The sequence below is a fragment of the Sturnus vulgaris genome, chromosome 3 (assembly GCF_052056855.1).
Source record: "Sturnus vulgaris isolate bStuVul1 chromosome 3, bStuVul1.hap1, whole genome shotgun sequence".
In the NCBI taxonomy this organism is placed as follows: domain Eukaryota; kingdom Metazoa; phylum Chordata; class Aves; order Passeriformes; family Sturnidae; genus Sturnus; species Sturnus vulgaris.
In genome coordinates this window covers 82,022,798-82,047,804 of record NC_142245.1, presented here as the reverse complement: position 1 = coordinate 82,047,804, position 25,007 = coordinate 82,022,798, and the positions used below count along the sequence as shown (strand labels likewise).

General features: G+C 39.5%; 1 long non-coding RNA gene across 2 annotated transcripts in view; it reads left to right on the top strand.

Moving 5' to 3' along the window:
* Window positions 1-21,559: 21,559 nt before the first annotated feature.
* The window catches only part of LOC148224447 (uncharacterized), a 69,871-nt gene continuing 66,423 nt past the window's right edge, over window positions 21,560-25,007 (top strand). For both annotated transcript variants that reach the window (XR_015802900.1, XR_015802899.1), the window contains exons 1-2: window positions 21,560-21,632; window positions 21,773-22,133. This is a non-coding gene — a long non-coding RNA (uncharacterized LOC148224447). The remainder of the gene's footprint in view (window positions 21,633-21,772; window positions 22,134-25,007) is intronic.

Below are 25,007 nucleotides of genomic sequence, written 5' to 3'. Positions count from 1 at the left end.
TATTAAATGAACTGTTTACATGGGACAACTAGTCTGAGACTGCAAACAAAGCTAAAAGAAGGCCAAAATTGCTTTCTCCTTTCCCTGCTTTTTCAAAGCATTTCTTGTGAGTTTTACAGAAATCCATAGGAACGTACAAAACTGTTCCAATCCTCCCCAGTGCTCTTTGTCTTCACTTATACAAATTGATTTGCTGCTTTATTATTTGCCTCTTAATATCACAAGGACATTAATCAAGGCTTTAGGCTTCCCTGCTTGCCAGGTTTAGCAAACAAGCATAGACACTAGAAGCTCATTAGCTCACAGTGACATATTTTACTACTTGGAGCCAAGTTTCAGGCTGATTCATTTGAAAACACTAGCATAAAAAGTGCAGTTTTGCATTGGAAATTTGAACACTTGGTCTTCTTTCTATATACTACACTGATAATTTAGTGTCCTGTTCTTTCTCAGATTCAGTCTTAACTTTAAATTTTAAAATTATCAGCCAAGCACCATATGACTTCAAGGCAACAAACATAATTTATTTGTGGTTTGATCCCAGGAACCTCATTCAGTTAAAACTCCTACTGTTCCCTGGGAAATTTTGCCAAACAAGGATTCAGGGCAGAGTGTGAGAATCTTCTCAAGGCACAGGGCTGAGCAGTCTTCATAGAGTAAGTGGTGGTCACCAACAGAGCTTGCTGAGGATGAACTCACTAAAGGATGTCTTGTCATCATCTACATGCCCAAGTTTGAAAACCAAAGGAAGATCCAAGGTGGCACTTCTGATCACAAAAAGTGAGCAAAACCCACGTGCACCAGGATATTAGACTGACACAGGAGCCCTGGATTTCAGTAATGGAGACCATGGGTTCCTGCTTCTCACCAGGCAAAAACACTTCAGTGTCTTTGTGCAAGCCAAAAACTCTCACTATTGACAAGGGTTTTTCATCCTACGAAAGGGCCTAGAGTGTTGCTATGCACTGGAGGCAGCATGTCTTCAGTCCACGGTTTAGTTACCTCTTGTGTAAGCAAAGCAGCAAAGAAAATTTTGAGGTGGATCAGCAATTTCTTTTGCAATGGCCTTTTTGGCACCTTCAAAGCAGCATTTGTCCAGCATTTTCCTCTTGGCATAACAGCGCAGTTTAGAATCCAGATCAGGCGGATTGGGTGTCTGAAATTGTTTTAATTGCAGAAGTACACTGACAGGGTAAAAATGAGAACTGTGAGATAATTTAGTCTTAATATAAAGTCACACATTTAAGTAAGATCATAAATATTTTGACTGTAACTGGCATAATTTCTTTTGGAAGAAATGGAAACAGTATCAGTTTACAGAACAGCAGTGATCTGCCACAAGTGATTCTTTGCTGTTGTGAATTAACTCCCTTTTTCCTTTCTCCACTACAGTATTATCTGGGTGATTCTAAAATCCCAACAGTTAATTCCACTTGACTAACAACTCTAAGAAGTCCTGACAAAACTGCGGTAATGTAGCCTTATTGAGTGACATGACAGTTTAGCTGGGATGTTTCTGAATTAGTATTTAAGTGTTTTGGTCAGGAGATGTGCAATAAATGTCCAAAAGAAGCAGTTTCAGCAAGCTATTGATTGCTAGAGCTGGAGGGGTGGGGGAGGTGTGTTAGCAAGACAGCAGACCCAAAGGCCTTTCTGAATAATTGTTCAACATTGATAGATAACCAATGCTGGGAATATAAGGCACCCACTCATCTCTGAAATGAAACAAGACAACAGCCTCAGGCTCAAAAGTATTTTGCCATTCCCAAAGGAATTTCTTCAATTCAGCATGCTGTCCTCTAAACCTGCCTTGTTGCCTTTTGTCAGGTTAGACATTGATGTAAAGTGTACCACAGAAAGAGGCCAGAGAAAATAATCTGAAAATTCTTGCTCACATGTCCAGTGGCACTCAGGGAGATCCTGAAGAAATGAAAGCACAGAGCAGCAGTCTCCTCTGCTCTGGCATGGGGCAGCCCTAGGCAGTTTATCTTTCCACTCCCCAGTTTGCCTGTGGAAAAGACAGAAGGACTGGAGATTGTTGTCTCATCCTGCACAGAGACATCGACAGATGCCTTCAGTAGAGCTGCCAGTGTGTAAATATATGACAGGCAAGAAAATTTTGTTCTTTGTTTAGGTTCCCTTTCAGCCATAAAGAACTGATCACGTTGTCCCTGCTGCTCACTAAGCATACATGCATACACAGCAACAGAATATTCAACTTGAAAAACTCAGTGCAGGATCTTCCTAAGCCTTAATCCCTGCCCCTGTTTTTGAAACAAATCATCCTCTCTTTGTTCCTTTTCTATACTTCATTAGAGGTTTTCTTACCCCACCTACACTAATTCTGTTTAAATATTTATTTCATCAAGCATTTATAGATTTGCATTGAACAATATGTAAGAGACCTGGAAGGAGTATTACACAAAATTAAACCCAGTAAAAATATTTTTTAAGAGTGATTAAAGACCTTCTCTTTCTGCTGAACTTTAGCAATAAAATGAGTGGAATTCACTGTCTTTACATTCAGAGCCTTCAAAGCAATTTGTGAATAAGTAGATTCCTGTCTCTTTACAATATGATGATTCAGGAAATTGAATTTAGTGGAAAGTACTGTGGGAAAGATAGATTATACCCCTTGAAGTCAACTTGATAGTGTTGTCATCAGAAAGTTATACTAGCATAATTTTGCAGCTGGGCCTGAGCTCCTTCACTAGCTGGAGACAGTGTCAAAAACAGGTTTAAAGATCATAATGGCATTTAATCTATTTCCTAGCATTTAGTATAGATATAAGTTTATAGTATCTAGACAGTCAATCTCTGAAAACCCTATGGCAATCACTGAATATTCAAAGTAAGTCACAATTATATTGTCTGAATTCTTTAGTCAGCAGGCAAAACCCAGTTAAAGCTGAGGAATCAAAGTATTTGAGGTAGCTTTGAGGAAAGGTAAATGGTCATGCCTAAGTACAAGTTTGGGAATTAACTCACAAGCTGCAGTTTCAAGCCAGTGAAATAATGATTGGGAGGCAGGAGTTACTGCAGACAGCAGCAGGAATTGCCACACTCACAGGGAGAGGAAAAACGTGCATCTCCTCTGAAAAAGACTGCAGGATATTCAGGTCAGTAATCATCCAGTTAATGTTATAGAATAAATAAGCAAAAAAGGAGGAAATGTGTTTCTTCTTTGAGTTGACAAAACATGTACCTACAGTTGTGTGGGCACCACAACTGATAGACACCAGCTATTGAGCAACCACCCAGCACGTAAAACCAAGACAATCCTAGCTTCTGAAGGACTCTGATTAATCCCCACTTATGTACTATGACAGAGCACAGAACTCCCAGCTGTCAGGAAGATCATCTGCCATAATTTTTCAAAAAGTACTAGTGGATGCAGATGCAAAATATGAGCCCCTTATTGAGGGACTTGGTTTTTGGAGGGTGATTAGTGCTTCCTAAAATCAAGGTGCTTTTCAAGTGCCCCAAGCTGAACACCAAACACCATAATTTGGTTCTAAATAATAACACAAACCTGTAAAACAGACGTGCACATAAATGGTTACATATATGTGGGCATGTGCTTGTGGTCCCATCCTTGGAGTGGATTCATAATGTATTCATACGGGAGAGTTAAAATAAGACAATGATTATTTAAATCAAGTGTGAACTGCACAAACACTGTCAACTAATTCTGAACAGCTACAGTACTGGCTAAAATAATTGTTTGAGGATTAGAAGGATTAGTTGTTGAGATTCAGTATAAACAGATCATGACAACAGTGCAATTGCACAGAGGGCTTTGCTTCAATACCCATGCTGTGGCTGTAAAACATACACAGAGAAGAAGGCATGGAATATACATGCAGAGGCGATGGCAATCGATGGCTGGATGCTGGATTTCTCTTCTAATAGAACCCCAGTATTTCAAGTAATGGATATTCACCTCCTCACGTTTATTTCATTCTTTCTCAGGCTGGTATGGCAGCCCTAGAAGACAGCATGTCAGTGAACCCATGCCAGAGATATATTCAGTCATACCTACTGCACTTAATCCTCATTAACTGCAGGGCTTCAGGCTGGACAGTGAGGGGGAGGCAGCAATGTCCAGCTGCAAAGAGCAACGCTGGGCTCATGTCACGTAAACAGCAAGAGGTGAACTGAGACCTCTCTGGATCCATTCACATGCATGTGCTTTTTTGAAACAAAGCTAAGTCCCTGGAGACAGAGTGTCTGTGTACAGAAAGGGTCTCTTTTTTGTTTGATCTTATGAGATGTTACTGTTAACAAATGCAAACAACCCACACCCCATATTTAGTGTATTTTTTGTTAGCTTTAGCCTGTCTGAAATGCCTGGAGCCCGGTTGTGTTTGGCATAGACCTGTGGTGCAGCATTGCACGGGTGAAGGGCCTCAGTCCAATAGGTCTCATAGGAGTAAATTTCCTCCATGAAGATCACATTCAACAAAATAGAGAGGACTGCAGCTACTCACATGCAAACTTACCGAGCTCTGAAGGGGCATCTATTCCCAATGAAATAACAATGTTTGTGCTCACAGTAGGCAGAAAGTAATTCCATTCCTTTTTAGTACTTTGTTACAATTATAGAGAGGCTTTTTGGTTCTGGATTTGCTTTTAAAATCCATTTGGTCCCCACTGTTTGCGCCTGTCCAGTTAGATTATCTTTTATTGCGTAAGGTTACATAAAAATTTGAAAAACAAATGGAAATTCAGCCATTAGCACAGTTAGAAAAAAGAAAGCAACACAAACCCTGGACGTGTTAAGCATCTCTTTCATCAGTCCACCCTCTTGTGTTGGACCGTTACCAATGAAATAACGTAGGACATCAATCTTTTTCAGAAAACAATGTAATTCTTGCAATGTCTAGATTGCTTCTGGGATTTGAGACTGTTTACTACACTTTCTGAATTGTTCAGACAATGTTTATGTAAATGAAAATATTTATCTAGGTTACTGCTGTTAAGTACCCGCTGAGAAACATTTTGCATTTATAGATGACCTTAAGCAACAATAGCAGAAGAAATTACTAGCAGGCAACATTTGGGATAGGCATAGAACCCTACATAAATCTAAAAAACAATAGTCCAGATTCTGCTGTGAGGGACCACCTGGTCCTCTTAGTCACACAGCTTTAATTCCCATTAAAAACATAGAATTTTGTTTCTGGATTACAGTGTTCAACAGAAATTGAACTGCAGATGCTTTTTTGACAAGCAGCAGTGCTATTTCATGTCATTAGTGACAAGTTTTATAGAAATTCACTGTCTGTCATTTTAGGCAGAGTTGAGGAACTTTTTAACATTCCAGTATATCAGAATTATGCAATAACAGCACAAAAATAAATTAATATCAACTGACCTGCTGTGGACTACTGTGATATTGTAGGGCTGGATGTCATATGAAATTAAGTCATGACTACATTTATACCAAGGGATGCAGTTTCATTAGCCTTATAAAAGGATTTGCCTGGATGAAAATAATAAAGACAGTTAATCTAGACATTCTAAGTGGGCTAGTAAAACTTTTTTACAACAGTGAGCAGACAGTAATGATGAGAATTAAAGCAGTCCTCATTAAATTTAATTTGTTTCACTTCCAACTGTGCTTTCAGCTGATGATATATATAAACTTGCTTCCCTTTTGCAAAGCTTAAAGAGAAAGACAGTGTTTGAGATCAAGTTATAGGCAGACAGGGCTTTAGGTCCACCTCTTAGATGCATGCTTTCTGGCTGAAGCTATGAAAAGACAAGGAGAGAAATTATGTGTACAGATATGTTTATCTGATGTACATAAAATTGCTGTGAGTCTTCTTGGGAAATGGTGATGATGTTATTTCGATTGTTCTTCAGAATAAATTGTAGTCTCAGGATGGTGATCAGAGAGCTCAAAGCAGCTCATGCACAACCAAGAGAGGAGAAGGCATGGAAGCAGCACCTACATGCTCATCTCCATCCTTCCAGCACAGAACTGCTCTCCCAGACCACTGTACAGGATATTGTTCTCCTGTCCTGATGTACCAGATGGAGATCCAAATGTGCATGCATGTGTGTGCCTGCAGGAGTGGCCCACTGTGCTAGTTTTGTATTAATTTATTTTTTGGTAAGGAAGGAAAGGAACCAGCACTAAACCCACCACACCCAGACAGACTTTGCCCCCACCACTTCATGCTTCTCTGCCACCACTGCCAGCACAACTGCTTATGCAGCACCCACATGGGCCAGGTGGGCAAACCAACAAGGATAAATCAGCCAAAAAAAAAAAAGAGTGTATTATTTCTCAGGCCAGACTGTTCTTCAGTCCACAGTAAAAAATCCGAACACATGCTGCTGGCACTGTGGTCCAGTGGAAGAGAGGAGAGGAGAGGTGGCAGAAGGTGATGGCAGCTGTGTAGATGGCAGTGCCCAGCATCAGGAGCCTTTTCAGCCCACTGTCATTCTGTTTGCATCTCTGTGCTTCTATTTATAATCTCTTATGCCACCACACACTTTCAAGCTTGGCATGACACCAGAGAAGTCTTTATTGGCCATATGCAATTGCAGAAAGTCATCACACTCACATCTGTAGTTATCATGTGGCTCTTCTATCATAGAATCATAGAATCATTAACACTGGAAAAAACTTCCGAGATCATGGAGTCCAACCTTTGGTTGAACACCACCACATCATCTAAACCATAGCATTAAATGCCTCATCCAGCCATTTCTTGAACATCTCCACTGCTCTGGGCAGACTGTTCCAATGCTTAACCACCCTTTCCTTCAGTGAAGAAATTTTTCCTGATGTCCAACCTGAACCTCCCCTGACACAGCTTGAGGCCATTTCCTCTTGTCCTGTCATTAGCTGCCTGAGAGAAAAGGCTGACCCTCAGCTGGCTACAACTTCCTTTCAGGCAGTTTTAGAGAGCAATAAAGTCTACCCTGAGTCTCTTTTTCTCCAGGTTAAACACCCTCATCTCCCTCAGCTGCTCCTCATAGAGCAGCTCATAGCACTCTAGCCCCTTCACCAGCTCCATTTTCCTCCTCTGGACATGCTGCAGCACCTCAATGTCCTTCTTGAAGTGAGGGACTTAAAATTGAATACAGGATTTGAGGTGTGACCTCACCAGTGCCAAGTGCAGAGGGAAAGTCACTGTCCTGGCCCTGCTGGTGACGCTGTTTCTGATACAGACCAGGATACTATTGGCCTTCTTGGTCGTCTAGAGTACCTATGAGTACATTCCTTTCGGCTGACAACTTTCCTGCCAAGGTGATTAATCCCAAAAGCATCTCCCACATCTCTCATGCAATGTGAGAATGAAGCCTACCTCCATCTATGGAGCACTGAGCTGACCAGGACTGCTTCATCACTTCCCTGGCAGCCCCTCCTGCCCTGTCTTGTGCAGGCAGGTGACACTGGCTGCAATCTTGGTAATCTTTGGGTCTGCCCATGGTGCCTTTACTACCCAGAATGAGCTGTCATGTGTGCTGGCAGACCTGTTGTATGTGTGTGTGTGTGTATATATATATATACATTTAAATATATATATATTTATGCATGTAAATGAATATGAGCATGTGAATCTACAGATATGTGGCTCTGCATGTGGACGTAAATATGTACATATATATATATATATATATATGAATGTGTGCACATGCATTAATACAAATACATGCATTCACATAATGTTAACAACCAAAGCACTTGAATTCACAGTAGTGCCAGAAATTCTAATGAGATTTGTTACAACGTGGTTTTTACAGTCCTATTTCTACCTACAGACTATTCCTCTGGTGTCATAAACTGATTTCTTCCCCTAAAATAAAGGAAATATATATACAATAAGAATTGCATCCTAGGTGATGTAACATGACCAGAAAACTTGATGCCTAGAGGAAAATGGAAGTGTAAAGCCATTTAACACTCATGTTTAGGAAACTTCCACTGGTTAAAACTCCTTAAATAACCTTGCTTTCTGAGACTGTCATTTTCTCAGAAAATATCACACTCTGAGGAAGGCATTGTACAGAAAATTCTCGAGTTTAGAGACACATTTTTCAGTTATTAAACAATCCTGACAACATACTCCTCACCACGAGGGTGGTCAAAGAATGTGGCAGGCTGCCCAGATAGGCTGTGTTGTCTCCATCCCCGAGGGTTTTCAAAACTGGACTCAGCATGGCCCTGAACAATTTCCTGCCTGGAGCAGGAGGCTGGACTACCCCACCTTGCATTTTTTTGTACAAGTCTGTGATTTTCAGCTAGTTACCACACGAAGGAAGCATGCAGCTTATGCTGGCCATATGGCAAGCTTCTGGGCTTTAAAAAAATGAAGAGCTCTTTCTCCAGTCCTCAGTAGTGACTAGCATATTGTTAAGCTTGCAAAGGGTCCTGACAGATTCCTATCCGCAGTTGTCATAGAATTCCCATATTGAGCCGTGTCTAATTTATTATTTCCTGGCTAGCAGCATGCTGAAGGATGAGGACCTGACTGAAGTGGTCCAGACTTTTGTAGCTCTCAGAATCTCACTGAGGCACATGAAATGGGAGTTGGCAACAAGCCCCTCAGAAGCAAATTCAGCTACTTCAGTATCCTGTTCAGATCAGGGACAGGAGCTCATGTGCCACTTGGTCCCTGTTCTGGTCTCACAGAGCCCTGGATGGCACTTGCAAGGCCTTACTCCCCCCATTCCATCCTGACATAACACCTTTCCAACACTGCAGCCAGTGAAACTCTTTCCTCAAGATATCCCAGACTGAGCTGAGGGATTGCAAGGGTCAGTTCTCTGTCAAGAGACCCCAAAGGTCTGGCTCCTCAGTGGGTCTGTCAGGAGGATTTTCAAGGGCCAACCTGCTGCCAAAGTGCTGAATAATTGTGTGTGGTACGTGTTTGGCTATATTTCATGTTTCTCTTGATACTCTTGTGGTTTTTATCTCTTACTGTCTTTTCACTTCTTTATTTCCCATCTTTCATTTTCCACTCGTGCAAATAAACAAGGCATAGTATTAATACTAATTCATTTAGCAAAATTGTAGCCTTGGCAGAAAGGGCCATTTTCAAAGAGAATTGGCAGCAAAATAAAAATGAAAAAGAATAAAAAGGCAGTGCTGCTTTTTTTTCTGAGCTGCCAAAATTGCCTTTGATCTTACTGGAGCTAATTTTTATTCAGAAGACAAAAAGAAGACTCCAATGCAGAGCAATATGGTCAAGTTTACCTAGAAACTCTGCATCTTGCAAGAAGACAGCCATATAATTCAAAGTAGGAAGAGTCTGACATTCTTCAGACATTGTGGTATTGAAGGGAGACAAATTTGTAAGAGAAGTAATGTGAAGGAATTAGCAGCCCAACACCAGCCTCTGACCACTATTTGTTCTGCACTTCTTCAACAAGAAATGAAATAGTTTGGTAACAGCCAAGAAAATCCTGGCTTGCACGTCACCACATAAGCAGGAAATTCCAGTAATGAAAATAAAATCCTGCAATAAAAGAATAAGCAGATAAAATGAGAGAAGCATATTTTCAGTTCTGAGGAAGGAAGGAGAATGATGTAGAATTTAAACACCTTTCTTGCACCTGTTAAATGGAGTAGCAAAATCTTGTAGTATATTACTTCCTTCCCCTGAAGGGACTAATATACTTTAGCTTTTTCTTATTGACAGTGACTGTTTTAATAATCCCTTTGTTCACATCCTCCTAACATTCTGGAAAAACAAGTCACTTTGGGGACTAAAAATTCTTAAATCTGGTCCCAGCCCAGAGACACTTCTAAAAAAATGAACAAGATGCTGTCAGCCATTTCTGAATTATGTGTAGATGTCTAGAAAAACATATATTTCTTTAAGGTTTTCTTTATTTTTTCCCTCATTTACAATTTACAACAAGGCAGCTTTTTTAGCATTAAAAAATCTCTTCTATGGCAATATACTTTCATGGATAAATAAGTAATCTCTTTGTGAGTGATTTGAAAATTATTTTTGTTTATGTGTGGCAGAATGGTATATTAAAAATATCATAAACTAAATGATGGCTATCATTGCCCTATGAAGTTACAAACTGTAGAAGTTTTCTGTGCCAAAAAGTCCACTTTTCTAGGTGTTCAGAGGGGCCACAGTGAAATATTTTTGTTATTGACATTAAAGTTTCTTTAAGGAGCTTGTGAACACTGGAGATTCTTTCCTTCCTGCAGAACTAGAAATTTTAGTGTACACTGTGAGTACACAAGGTACATCTGCACGGAAATGACCTTTTTTCACTAATTGTGTCAAATTCACGAGGCTCATGCTCAGTGGAGCATCCCAGGCTGGTGGGTGGGTGGCTGAGACTCCCTTCCCTGCTTGCTGTGTCTGTAATGCCATAGTGTGGGGCAGAGGCAGCCTGGAGAGCCCTGGCACATGGGGGTCTCTCTCCCAAAAGAGCCCCACAATGCTTTTATTCCCAGGGAAATGTGTCTGTGATGCTGGAGCTGGAACCCTGCTCTTACTGTAAATGCCCTGTGATTTTCAGTGACCACAAGTGATGAAGATCTTAGTTTTGAGTTTCATCTGTAAGTTGGGACAGGTTCACCAAGATCAAAAAGAAAGAGGAGGGAGAGGGCCACGCATGTCTGGGAAAACTAGTCCTTAAAGAAGAAAAGAGCTGAAATTCCCCAAGGACTGTCTGGCTTTGTGTTTTGAATGCTGTCCACCTAAATTGGTCTCCTGGTGTAGCTGTATCTGCTATAATTGCAGCAGATTGCAGTTGCTGAAGCATCTCCTGCATGTGTACCCTTTCATTATGGCATATAAGCAGAACATTTCCAGTAATTTAGAGGCAGCTAAAATCTCCTGCTCCTTGGAAGCTGCTTTCCCTTGTAGTACTTCACAAAGCATAAGTGGAGCGGCACAAACTGGAGAGAAGTACAGTAGTTACTATGTTAGCAGTTGATGTCACTGGTTAGAAGCTCCTAGTTGGCATTTTTTAAAAAAACCTGTTAAAATTCAAAAAAATAATAATACACAAAACTCTACTCGAAGTTCAATTAGAAGAAAAAAGACAAAACAAACAAAATACTGATTTTCTCTCTGTCATTGAACTCTTTCAATTCAACAGTTTGTGTCTAGCCCACTGAAGACTTGTGATCTTAGCATCCTTTGAAGCAATAACTTGGTTTTTTAAGGTTCTTTGCCATGATATTCTTTCATAAAAATTTGAAAGATGGTATGATTCATGACAAAAAAGGTATAGAGTGAGCAGCTTGAAGCAACTAGATCATAGCGACCTCTTTATCATTAATTTTTCTGATTTTCAATGTTTTCAAGGATCACCTTCTACTGAAAATGTCTTTCATTAAAATGAGGTAGATTGCCAGCTTTCATGGTTTTGAAAGAACACTTGAGAGTCTGAAGTGACTTCAGAAACCTTTAAGCAATTAAAAAAGAAAAAAATACTTTGATTCTCATTAAATCTTAAAGCAATCCCACGATTTCTTAGGGTATGCTTCATGAGCTTTGTTATCGCACAGCTGGCAGTACTGTACTCTTTCCCTATCTGTGCTGTGGCTTCTTTTCTCCTTATTTAAATGAAATATTTCATGCGTCAACTTTTGAGTTATGCAATTATAAGAAAAATGTTGGATTTCTCTTCCCTCTTCCCAGCACTGCAGACAAAATCTTGAAAATAAAAAGCCTAAAAATTAGGGTAGGAACACAAAAAAAATTCCAAACCTATACCAAATAATTTGCTGCCTTTTTCCTTTTAAATAATTTCTAAATGCTTATAATTCAGTCTTGTGACCAGCTAATGGTTTTTTGACACGAGGTGAATACTACTGCATGTTAGAGCCCAAAAGAAGAATTACATTGTATTTTTTCTTTTGCAGGACTTGAAAATGGAAAGCACTGTTTTCAAACAGTGCCACATATTGTTTATACTTTTATATCCCTTTACTTTTTGTGTTACTTTAGAGTCAGAAAGCCTGCAGTTATCAGAAGTCCATTAGTTACTATGCACAGCACAAGCAAGCCTCTTCCCTAAAGACCCCAGTTAAAATAGAATGTCATGGTCAACTTTTTCAAGCATTTCACCTATTTTTGAAAGTGTAGAGATACCAAGTTTGTTTTATTCAAAAATGGCCCAGGAGGCTCAGAGGGGGCATGACTTCAAGGAGGTAAAGGGAGGCAGCACTTCTCCCTTACTGGAAGAGGTTCTGAAGAGTGGCTGAGTGCTTATTCCAGGTGGAGCCACCAACAAGCAGGGAAAAGCAGAGGGCTCTGCTGACTGCTGGGGCCCAGCAAAGCACAGCAGGATGTACAGGTGCTTTAGGTACTCCCTGGCTATGCTTTATACATCCTCCAGGGACTAAATACACATACATACAGCACAACCCAGAACAGAGCCAAGATAAAAAGGCATCTGCCCGCTATGGAGGCAGTTCCTTGAGCTTCCTACAGCCAATGGGGGATTCTGTCTTGGTTTGGATAGGGGCATTCATGAGAGAAAAAACATAGCATACAACCTTTGTGTCCCAAGCAGAACAATTGTGCCCTCTCTCTTCCTCTATCTAAAACTAAATATAACTCAGGAAGTTTAGATAACAGGAAATTAAAAAACACCCCCAGTGAAATACTAACCAGAATAAATACCAGCAGTGTAATAAGGTTATTGATTTCCAGTCTGATCCTAGTCAGGTTTTGCAAGACCTCGCAGCTGCCAGCCATTCACTGGCTTCTCAAAGCAGCTCCAAGCCATGCTCAGCTGAAGAGCTCAAAACTAGTGCTGTTAACACAGGAGCTACTGGTAGGGACTGTCATCTGCCCAGCAAGGAAGATATTTATTTATAGAAAAGCCTTTGAACCAGACCACTACATTTTAACGTAGTAATAACCAGTTACACTGGACCCAAAGAGCAGCAGGGTGTAACACAGCCATGCATTATATACCTCATTGTAAATGGGCTCAGAGGGAAAGCCTGTAATTTAGGGAGGTTTGAATGGCAAAACCTGGGTCATTGTAACAGATACTTTTTCTTAGTTATTTTTATGGAAAGGGTGAAAAAGAAATACTGGCCTGAAGAAGTCAGGCAGCATGTGTTTTCATCCAACCTTAGTTAGCTATGGAACCTCCCAGAGCTCAATCCCCCCTTGCCCAAATATTTGTTTTAAGATTAATTGTTCACACAGGAACTAAACAGCAACTTGCTGAATGTGAAGCTTTTACAGAAGATTTCTTTTCCTCCTCAGAATATTTTTCTTATGTGTTGCTGGCTCTTTTATGTGTTCTGTCACCTTTGGGGAGTAGGATTCATGCAGAACTAAGGAAACTAAGGCTTTTCTATTTGTTTGTGTGTTTTTAAAGTTTATCCACATATTAACTGGTTTTAGGATAAATTGTACAGGAGAACCTCGGGGCTCTGTTTGGAGGCCCTTGTTGTGTTAGATCATTTCACTGCAAGCACTCAGTAGACAGCCAGCATATCCCAGAGCACAAGGAGAGAAAAAGCCAGCAAGTGCTGCCCCCAGGGGCAGCAACCCCTCATGTAGGTGCCCTGGTCAGGTTGGAAAGAAAGGCAAGAAAAGGCAAGGAAAGAAAAAAAAAAATGTGAGAAGGGAAACAGAAGCTCAGGAAGAGAAATCCTGGCTGCCTGCCTGGAAGACAGTGGTCCAGACCAAACTAGTGTCAGGTTTTTGACCAGGGCGAGTCACCTAACTCAGGTGGAGAGCATGGAGAAGAGCTTGCCCTTGCTCCTTGTACAGCCCATGTTTTTTTAAGACAGCTCTTTCAAAAGCCATCTGCACCTTAAATCTAAGCTCCTTGAACCGTACAGTCAGTTTAGAGCAAGGTATTCTTTGCTTTTTCTGGCCAGATATACACATTCCCTGCCTCATTCTAGCCCTTGTACTTGCACCTTAAGGTTTTTAGGCAGTTCTTTTTTCACTCCCTCTCTTCTCTATGCAGAGCATATGTATCACAAGCAATTTTCCTAGTTTTGTCTGAGGCTGTAAATACACATTGTTCAATAAATACTGTCATCAACAGGTGAAGGTAACCCTGCTGTGGGTAGGCTTTGGTGTATGGCTCTAGAAACATTGGGGCAAATGTTCCTTCACAAATATTAGAGTTTAAAAGTGAGAGAAACAACCAAACAAATTTAAATATTAGAAACTAAGATATGCAAGAGAAAGATTTCAGTAATGCCATAGAGTCCTTTCAGGTTATTATTGCAAATTAGGAAATTAAGTGTACAACTCTGTTTCTTTGTCACTAGAAATGAATTATCTTCAAAAGAATTTAAGATCTCATCATCTCCACCTGCCTTCTATTTAAGGATACACTAACCAGAAGAGGTCTGAATTTTATCTGCATGATTAGTTTTAGCTCTCTTATCCTAACTTCCTGATGATACAGAATAATCACAATTTTGAACTGGAACTCTTGTGTGAGAAGAACATGACTTTTTGTCTGTTTTTCATGGATTATGTTTTAGACTGAATAAATTAGAAAAATAAAAGGAAATTTTGACTCAACCACCACTTTTATTTACCCTTATATTTTGTACAAGAATTCTTCAAAGCCTGTGTTCTCTTGCTTCCAACAAACACTTGATTTCCAGTCAAACTTTCAAAATCAGCATTAAAATATTAGGTTTTATCATCCAACTCTCAAAATACTGAAAAAAGTCACATTCATTTAGAATACTACAGAACAAGCTGTTGCCATGTTTTGTAGTTCAAATCAACATTTGTAGCATCAAATCAAGTGGAATACTTGAAAATTACAATCTTCCTTTTTTGTTTTCTTTCCCCTTTTCCTTTGGGAGACATGCAAAATTATAGAACTACCCTGAATATCAGCAGAACCATAAGCTGAGGAGCCCAGTAGTTAGCCACCCATGACACCAGCTGAAAGGGAAAGTGTCTTTTGCAAACAGGTGTTTTAAAGTACAAAAACAAATACAAGGCATATGCTATGGTGAGTCTGATTCTCATTAACTATAAATCACAACTTCATTACTCTGCAAAGTAACTCACCTGAAAGTGAATAGCAACATGAAATGAGAACTGGGCTCTTGGTTATTGAAACCAAAGCCAAAACCAACCAATCAAACAGAATCCAGACAGCATTCAATACATAGGACATTGTTTCAGATAATACCCAGAAAGCAATAATTAGCTGCTCTTCCTAGAATGCCTTGAACCCCTGCTGTGTAGCCTATTGGTATTAGCATTTTCTTTTATGGTAAAAAGACAATTTGGATCTAGTAATTGACTTAAAGGAACAAACCACTGATTCCATTTCACATTCACTAACACCCGTTAAATGAAAAACATGACAAAGTACTGCCACAACAGTGCAGCTTTAGGTTGAAAAAGAATAAGCGAACTCTAAGTGGCAGGCAATCAGCATCTCTGTGGGTTCTACTGTCAGAGCGTGGGTTCTGATGTGAAACTCATTTCCATGACTGAAGTCCAGAGTATGAGGTCTGCTACATTGTATGGTTTGATGAGCATGCTTAAATATTTTTTTAGGATCTAAATTATTAATATCATCATCATGCAGTAATGTCTGGAGATTTTCTAACATTCACATGGAAAGCACAGTCGGGTTTGTGCTCAGCATGAGTTAAAGACCTTTGCAAATGGAGATTCTGGCATAGTTTCACATGCAGATCCCTGCTAATGTCTCCCCTATCTCAGCAGTCCAATTTAACAACGTACCAAATACACTATTCATACTGTTCTAATACAAACCAATTTGCACTAACAGTCACTCAGCAACAATTGTTTTCCACCTAATCTCATGTTAATATTGATATTATACAAATACATTAAGTGATCAGAAAGAAATTGCTAACAGCCAGTGCCCTGCAGATGACAATAACAGTTATTAACAAGAAAAATTCAAAATACATTTCTTTTCTCCCACAGCCTTCTAAGATTTAAAAAAAAAAAAAAAAAAGGCAGAGAAAAATGTTGCATGCAAAGTGACTTGAATTTGGCATAACTAGAGATTGAGATCTGCTCTGTGAAATATGGGCTTTATTTAAAGTAGGTCATTAGTACAGCTGTAGAAAGTATTTAATTGCTACTAAGCTATGTTGTCAGAAAGTAATATTTTGTGGGTATCATTCTGGTCATAGAACTGTAACACAGAGATAAATATTATTTAAAATATTTATTTTGCACTCCAGAGACGCAACAAATATATCTAAATCAGACACAGTTCCTGGCCAAGATGATGACTGGAATTGATCCAAATATGAAAACAAGTGCAGCCAAAACCATGCAGCTATTTTCTGGATTTGTGAGTGAACATGTCAGCCTTTCCCTACTATAGTCTCCTAACATTCAAGGGTCTTTCCATACTTCCTTGCCTTACCTAGCCTCCCTTTTTGCAGACAAAGCATGCAGGGAGCATGAATGGTCAATAGAAGCAGTAGCTCCAGCCCCGGTGCAGGGGAAAGAGTGGCTCATAGGAGGATGCTTGGAATGACATGAAAAGCAAGGTTAATCATGTCTAACCAGCTGCACTCATCTGCCCCACTACAGCACAAAATCCTGGAAAACCAGGTGCTTCTGAAAACAAAACCATTCAGGGCAGTGAAACCTGTGCCTGTGACTGAATCAGGAATCGAAACCAGCAACGTCTTGTTTCTCTTCATTATCGCTGGCAGACCTGCATGACTAGGTTGGATTTAGACGGTTAATTTTTAACTTCTGAAGTTAGGTGTGATGAAGCCAGTCTGAAGTCAGCACAGGGAAAAAATAAATGCAAACTGCATCATCCAGTTTTGGGCTGGCTTAAGGCAAGGGTGTAGCTGCAATGACCCTCAGTGGGAGCAGCCAACCGAACCACTGGTTTCAACAGGTGACTTCTGCATCATAGTCCCTCTTGCATCAACATACATGGTGTTACATAAGTTTTGGCCCTGCTCAGGAGAGAAAAATACATACATTCTATAGGTCTCAGACTGTACTGCCACAGTGCTCTGAGCAGCACAGTCCTAACCATCTGAATCATACTTCCACTGCTGCATATGCTTCAAAGTCCTTCTTTACTAGCACTCCTTGTTCTACTAATACAGGGAAGCATAAAATACCACATAATGCAATGCAAGGCAAAATGCTATTTAAATGATGGTATTTAACTCTGAAGTAAAAATTAAAAGACCTAAATGCTAGAGGTTGGGGGTGGCTGTTTTTGCTGTGAGTTGGTTTTAAAACTCTCTTAAAAATCATATTCAAGTAACGCTGGAAAATTTTAAACTGTCTATCCTGTAACCTAAGAAAATTCTAGACAATTCATTGAGGGCAGACTATAAAGACATTGCTAATTCTCCAGTGAGCATTGTTATTCTGTAATAAGTTGATTAGTCATTTGGCAGTCCCTGGATTTGATCTAATCATCCACAGAACACAACTGGCAGAAGAGCCGAAATACATGTCCTGTGCGTGGCAGTCTCTCAAGTCTGAAACTTGGTTCCAAAAATAACAAGAAAATAAAAGAAAATTTGACATACTTAGTACCAATACCAAGATGAAACAGGGGGTGGGGGTTGGGGAAGAGGAAAGATGGCTGAAGATTCATTGCACGTGCTTTTTGCACATCTTTTCGCTGGTACTGAGTTTAGTCAATGTTCAGCTTTTGTGGGTCCTCATCAGAAGGTGGATGCCATGAAGCAGCTGCCTGAGTGTTTATTATGAGGACAGCTCTCAGATGAGGCAATTCTGACAAGAAAATTCAAGTTCAGCCCTCAGAGTGGGTGCCAGGGAAGAACAGTGCAGTGCAGTAGCTATATATGGAGAGTCAGGCATGGGAACAGGGCATTCCACTCTGCTGCATATGCTTCACTGCTTCCCTGACAGCTAAAAATAGGATGTCACACATGGGCATCAGTAGAAGCAAGGTTTATTAAGACAGAGGAAAAATAATCTTTTTTTTCTTGTTATCTTTCTTCACTTGACTGCATTAAAAGCTAGCTCAAATCTCTGTTCAAAGACCATTTTTAAAATACTGATTTTTCGCCTATTATATTTAATAAAATTCATCCATAAATTTTCTGTAAGTCCATGTGATGCTATTTGTTATATCTTAGTTGATTCCAATATTTCAATTTAAATTGAAACTTAAAAATTCAATTTAAATTAAAAAATAGTCTAAAATGCCAAATTGCATTAACAGAAATATTTCAACTCCTGCAATCAAATCTTAAGCCTAATCTCCGAATTCAAAATATTTTGTTATCCAGAGAACCATTTCTTGGGAAAGAGTAGGTTTGGTTTGGATCTGATTTAGTGGGAACTGCTTACAAGCAAAACAAACAACTTCAATATTTATTTTTTAAAATATTTGCTATGTATGAACAAAATACATCCAGGAAATTATATGATAATATTTCCCCAAAATAAGCATGAAATCTTTTCACCAAAATGAATATAATAATTTTGCATAATTTGATCAAATAACTCTTCTGTTTCTGAATTACCTCCAGGGTAAGTTATGAAATATTATTATTTTAGACTTTGAAATATATACTATGCATGAACATATCCACAATAAATATTGTGTATGTATGTAATACCTGTTATTAAATGAAAAAGTCTGTTTCGAGAAAAAGTCTTCAGGCAGAACTATGTCACTTTGGCAGTAAGAAGAAATTTCTGCTTGCAAGATATATTATTTACTTTGCCTTTATAGGCATTTTCTACTTTTACCTTTCTGGCTATCCTATTGTACCACCAATATTGGTGCCTACAGCCCAGCTTGACTTCTCTCTAGGATCCTTGGAAGACTAATGCAATTTGTTCTGATGCTAATCCAAGCTGATAAAAAGCTGGTAATTCACTAAGTGAATCTCACTACTGCCCAGGCTGAAGCCTGATATGAGCGAGTACCAGAGTTTTGAAAATTCAGGGATGAGATCCCAGCAGGAAAAAAACTGGTTCATCTCTTTGGGTCTCCAGAGAATAAAAGCAAATGGATAATCAACATCACCTTTGGACAAACTCAGCCGAGCTCAGCATGCTCCACTTACTACTGGTAGTGATTTAGACACTCAAAACAAGCCCTATTCTGAGTCTGCAAGTTCTAGACACTCACATAACTTTACATGTAAACATCATGCCAGCCAGTGACCCAATGGTGTCATCAGGGCTATGTGCTGCAGGAAAGTTACAGCTTATGCACGTGTTTGTAACCTTTGGCTGAAATCCACTCAGAGATGGGACTGTGATTTTACTGCACAGGCCCTGATCACCTGCTGAGGTTATGAGGCTTCTCCATTCCATATTCCATTTCCACACAGAAATGCTGCTCCAGAGGCATAATATTATGCTTCTGCATAATGGCACAAAGCCGAAAGTCTGAAGGACTGTCTAACAAAAATCTCACTCAAGTTACTTAGGATTCCTCCTCACCTTAATTATTAAGAATTAAAGTGTGGAAATGTGATTGAGGTGAACAAAAAGGCAAGACAATGGTGATACAAAACCAACACCATTAAAAATTAGGTGTAGTCATCTAAATGTAATGGCCGTGACCCTGACTAACTTACATTTCCTCTGTAAATATGCTCTCACAGCTCTCATGTGGAATTTTGAGTTATGATTTTAAAAAATTCTTTTAAAAAGTCTTGTCATGGGGAAAAATACTGATAATTATGTGTGTTCTCAGTGAGCACCCAAAACATGCAGCAAAATGCTGAAAAAACAATGTTTCCCTATAAGCAGTTGGTTGCTAGCTAATCAGTCTGGTTTTATAAATGAATGGTCCACAGGATCCTCTCATGGCAGCTACAGCATTTTATTGCATTATTTAGCGTCAGACATAGAGGAATAAATTTTCATACTTTTCTATTTAAAACTTGAATTGTAGGAAAATAAAGGATATAACACTTTGCCTAGGATTAGACCAGTCATAGATATTTCTAAAACAAAAGTTACTTCATATTTGTTTTGTACAAAAATATGATCCTTTTTATTCTAGAAATGGACAGTTTCTGTCAGTCAATCCATTTCATTGCTCATACTTATTGTATGTGATACTTGCCCTCATGACATTTCACACATCAGATAAAATTTTGCTTTTCTCATTTCTCATGTTGCTTCTGCCATCATAAAGTATAACACCATCATTCAAGGCACAAGGAGGAGTTGCTTATTATCCCATAACTGACTCACACCCTCAGCTTCTGGGTTTCAGGCACTTAAGCTCTCTCAGATAAATACCACACAGTATTTTAAATTCCTTTCTTTCATTCTCATATAGACCTTCACATACACTAAGACACAGAGAAAGATTTTAGCTGGTTTCACTAGGCTTTCATCAAACCCAAATCACTTTCAATAGCAAACCAGAAGTACAACAACAGGAGATTCTCAGTTAAATAAGCTCCAAAGCCAAATTAACATTACATTACATTAACATGCCAGATCAATCATAGCTATTCATCATGCTGCATTTCTGCTCTTAGCAGATGCAGACAGCAGTTGCTGTAGGAGAGCTCAAGTGTCAGAGCAGACACACACCTGACTCAGGACCCTAGAAAACCTCAGCAGCAGCCCAGGAAGGAAAGCAGGATAGGTCACAGCATGAGTGTAGCTGAACTGAGTCAGCCAAGGAAGCAGCCTTGCTCAGCTGGCTGTGCGGGTTAAATGCCTGGATAAAGCACAAACGCCCTGGTGTGACCTCCCTTTCTTCAAGTCTGCTCTGCTGCCTTATATGATCACCACACTTATGTAACATATTCTGCAACTGAAGGATGAGAGGAAGCTGGAAGATTTTTTTTTTTCCTGGCTTTCTTTGACTCTTCAGAACTCTGTTATTGACCTGCTGAGAGATGGGGTCAAATCTATGAATACCACCACCCCTCTTCATCCCTCAGATCTGCTTTTAGGAGGCAGGAAGTTTACAGGTCTATGGGGCCCAGTAAAACCTCTCCCAACATAGTTATCATTATCAGGCTTCAGAATATTAGAGACTTGCAAACATCTTCTTTACCTCTCTGGTGCTTTAGTTTCCCAGTCTATTTCGCAAGTTTATAGCAGGGCTTATAAAGGGCTTTCACATCCAGCATCCTCAGTGTTAAAAATATCAAATTAATGAACCTTCAGAATTATACTCAAGTACATCCCTGGAAGTGTTCAGAGCAAAGTTGGATTGAGCTCTGAGCAATCTGGTCTAATGAAAAATGTCCCTGCTCGTGGCAAGGTGTTGGAATTAGAAGATATTTAAGGTCCCTTCCAACCCAGTCTATTCTATATCACAAAAATGAGAAAGTGCATAAGGAAGCAAGAATCAGTTCAGACAACAAAGCATTTAAAGCCTCGGTAAAAATTCCAAACCAAATTGCATTAAATTAGTTAAGTTACTAATCCTTGGTAATTAAAAATATTCATGAAGCACTCGAATGATATCTGCAACTTGCATGAAGCTGAAACAAAGTTACATTTTCCATAAGAATGCCAGCTATAGTCCTTCTTCCAGCTTGCTCTATAAAGAGGAGTGATTTGGCAGGTCTCTTGAGGAAAGGAGACCAAACAGCTCCTTTGTTGCATTGCCATGGAAATACAAATACAAACAGAGCACCTCCTGCTCCCACAGGCTCCAGTCATTCACAGCTCAAAAACACCGTGAAGCACAAGATGTAGGAGACCCAGGTAAAAGCAGAATTCAGTTGTTGCCCCTTTTCTGAAACTATTCCTGAAGTGTAGATCATTTATGTGAGATTTGGCATGCTCTTACTGCAATGCTGTCATTATTTTGAATTTGTTTGTGACTCTACCCTTCTCTATTTCAGATGGCAATAGAAGCCGGAATACTGAAATGCCACATGAAAAGCTTTGCGTTGTTTCTCTTTTTTGATGAGAAATAGAAAGTTCCAGAAACTTCTTGAGTGACCCTGTGTTTATAAGGTTCTTAGCCTGTTTTTTGGATAACAAAGTTCTGCCTTCATTAAACCACCAAGTCTTTTGTGGGGTGGCCAGTGATGCACAACACTCGACCTTCAAGTTTTGTTCCCCCTGATTTTTCTTCTGAAGTTTTGTGGAACCATTCCAGCCTGTTTCAGCAGGCACCTCCTCCATATCTATATGCCATGAAGAGGAACTGAACCAAATATTACATGGAAAAGTTATCAGTGAGATCAAAGAGGCAAGCAGGTAAAAGTCATTATGCTACAAATTAATTGGAATGGGATGTACAAGAAGTTGTTAAAGTAAATGAGAATTGAGGAAAACAGCGCTTTGTTAAAAGCCTTCAGTGAAACTACCTGCTGCTGTTTTTTAGAGACAAAAGTTCTAAACTGTCTATGAGTACTCTTTTTCTGTATTTTTATTTTTGTAGAAGGAGGAGGAAATTAGTGTCACCCTGCAACCAGGCAATTTGCATCCTCTTTTATACATTTTTTGCTATATATCAAACTACTGATCTTGTTCAATTTTCAATGCATCCAATGCTTCAGACTAGTTGGACTCTCCCCCAGAACAGGATTATGAGTGTTCACTGTGGAAATATTAAATATTTTACATATAACATTCCCCCTTACATTGCTGCAAGGCTCCTAAGAGGCTCTCCCGGGCTTGGCAACACCTTTTTTAAACAGGCAGTTTATCTTCTGATAAGAAACAGAAAGACTTCATTTACAGTTGTTTAATGCTGTTAGAGCCTATGCACGCAGTTTCCATAACAAGATAGGAAAAACAAGCCAAGTCTTCTGCGTGGGATTTTTCTGATCTCCAGGATATAGGAACACACCTATGGTATCTTGGTGTATGAGTCACTGGTTGCTGATGTCATGCAGTATGTACTGTTAGGCTCGAGTAAGCGATAGAGAGAGTTCACTACAGGACAATAGCTTTTGGCACTCTGACGTTATCACCTGCCTGTTGCAAAGTCATAGCCAGGTAGAAAGTTCTTTTAAACATATAAAAAATTACATTTGGAGACAGAAAAGCAACGCTGTATTTTCCATTTCTAATGCCATGCTGTTAAACCTGTGACTATAGTGCCGAGTACAGAAGATCAAAAGCTGCACTGCCCTTTGTCCGTCCTTCTACCTCACTGCCCCTGGGCTCCCTGGGCAACCTGCACAGCTGTGGCAACCAAGGCGTGCCACAGGCAGGGAGAACTGCAGGAAGGGTTGCCAATTTTACTTGTTACTCAAGGTCTTGGGAAGTGTTCTTAAATATGGCTCAGCAAACAAAGCAAAAGCCTCACTCCTGAAGAGTTCACAACATTTAAATAAGAGTCTGGAGTTTGCTATCCAAACATGCAACTGTGTGGGTGTTGTCAGAATGTACACTTACACATCCTGACACACACAGGGTGAGGAGAGAAAGCAGTTTATTTCAAGAGAAAAGGCATCAAGACATTGCTGAGCACTTGGACAAGTGAAAATGAGGCTGTGCAGGGATCCCCATCACAGGTGGAAATGCATGCAGTGTTCCAGTAGTTTGTAAGGACAACTGTGACTGCAGAAAAGGAAGCAAAAATAAATACAGGTAGCTACTGCTGTGAAAAGGAATTGTTTGCTTACAAACCTATTAGACATCCTAGAATATCCACCAGCCAGCTATTCTCTATGCATACACCATAATATATCTTTTTTGAGACCAAGTCTTGTAAAATACAGTGACAGTTCAGTGTCAAAGTCAGTTTTTTCCCTTTACTTCCAATATTGTCTCTTAAATTCTCCGTCATAAGATCCAGGCCCCGCTCTCTGGGATTTCCAAAGTTTTTCTTTCCTAACCCCTTCTCTTTTATCTTATGGAAAAAGCAACTTCAGCCACTCCCTTCTGGCTCATGAGATGAGTCCATTCCTGTATCTTCTAGGATCCCTTTTCTTTTTCTGCAAATAATTCTTTTTCCCTGTTCTTTGTGCTTTCACCTTCCAAAGAATTGCTACCACAGCAAGCAACCAAATTATCATTTGCTTAATTCACTCTTTCCTTAGAAATCAGGACTAGTAGAAAATAGTTAGAAAGAAGCCATGCACTCAGCCACATCCTAATTTTCATTCAAAGTAAAAAAATATGCACCTTGCATCATAAGAATAATCATCCTTTTCTAGATAACTTGCAAAGAAGGGGGAAATGGCTAAGACTAACAAATACTCACTATAAATAGTTTATCCTTGACTATTAGATGCATGGGTGGTTAGATGGAGGAGCAGATTATGTTCTTTGGAGGATCTCTAGATAACTCCTTGAATATTTATGGCATCATGCTCACAGACTGCATAGGCACTTCTGCATAGCCCTTTTTACTGGTAGCAGATATGAAGATATTAGGAAAAATATCTTCACTGAAAGGGTACTCAAACACTGAAACAGTCTGCCCACGAAAGTGGTGGAGACCATCCCTGGATGCATTTAAAAGATGTGCAGATATGGCTTTTGGGTTTTGGCAGTGCTAGGCTAAGTTTGGGTGTTAAATGTCTTTCCCCAGCTAAACAGTTCTAAGATAAATTACACAAACTGGGGATGCATTGTCAAGAAAGGATCTGAACAGATTCCCTACAGAGGCAATTAGATTCCTTGCTTTGAAAGGGAAAATAATTTAAACAGAAAGAAACAAAGAAGAAATTATACGTTGAAATTAATGGTGAGAAAGAATACATTGCTTGATCTCAGGGCAGATTTGTTGCTGATTTAAGGCAGTTGTGAGAAACAACATTAAAAAACACCAACAAAACAAACAAACAAAACAAAACAAAAAGCCCCAACCAAACAAAATAACCCCTACCAAATACAACCCCAGAATGCAACAAAAGAGTCATTTCCATGACTGAATGACTAATAGTATTCATTAGGCTCTCATCTGAAAAACCTTGACTATGAAAAGAAGAATAACATCTGGGGTAGATGCAGAGAAGGCTACTGAGATGTGTGAAAAGTGAAGAGTCAATCCAAAGGGAGGAGGCCATAGAAATTATTGCACCTGTTTGCAGAAGGTTGACTAGCAAGATAAGGACTGCTATCTGACAGTGCCAGAAGATAAACAGGGGAGTCACAGAAGTAATCTCAGCTCATCAA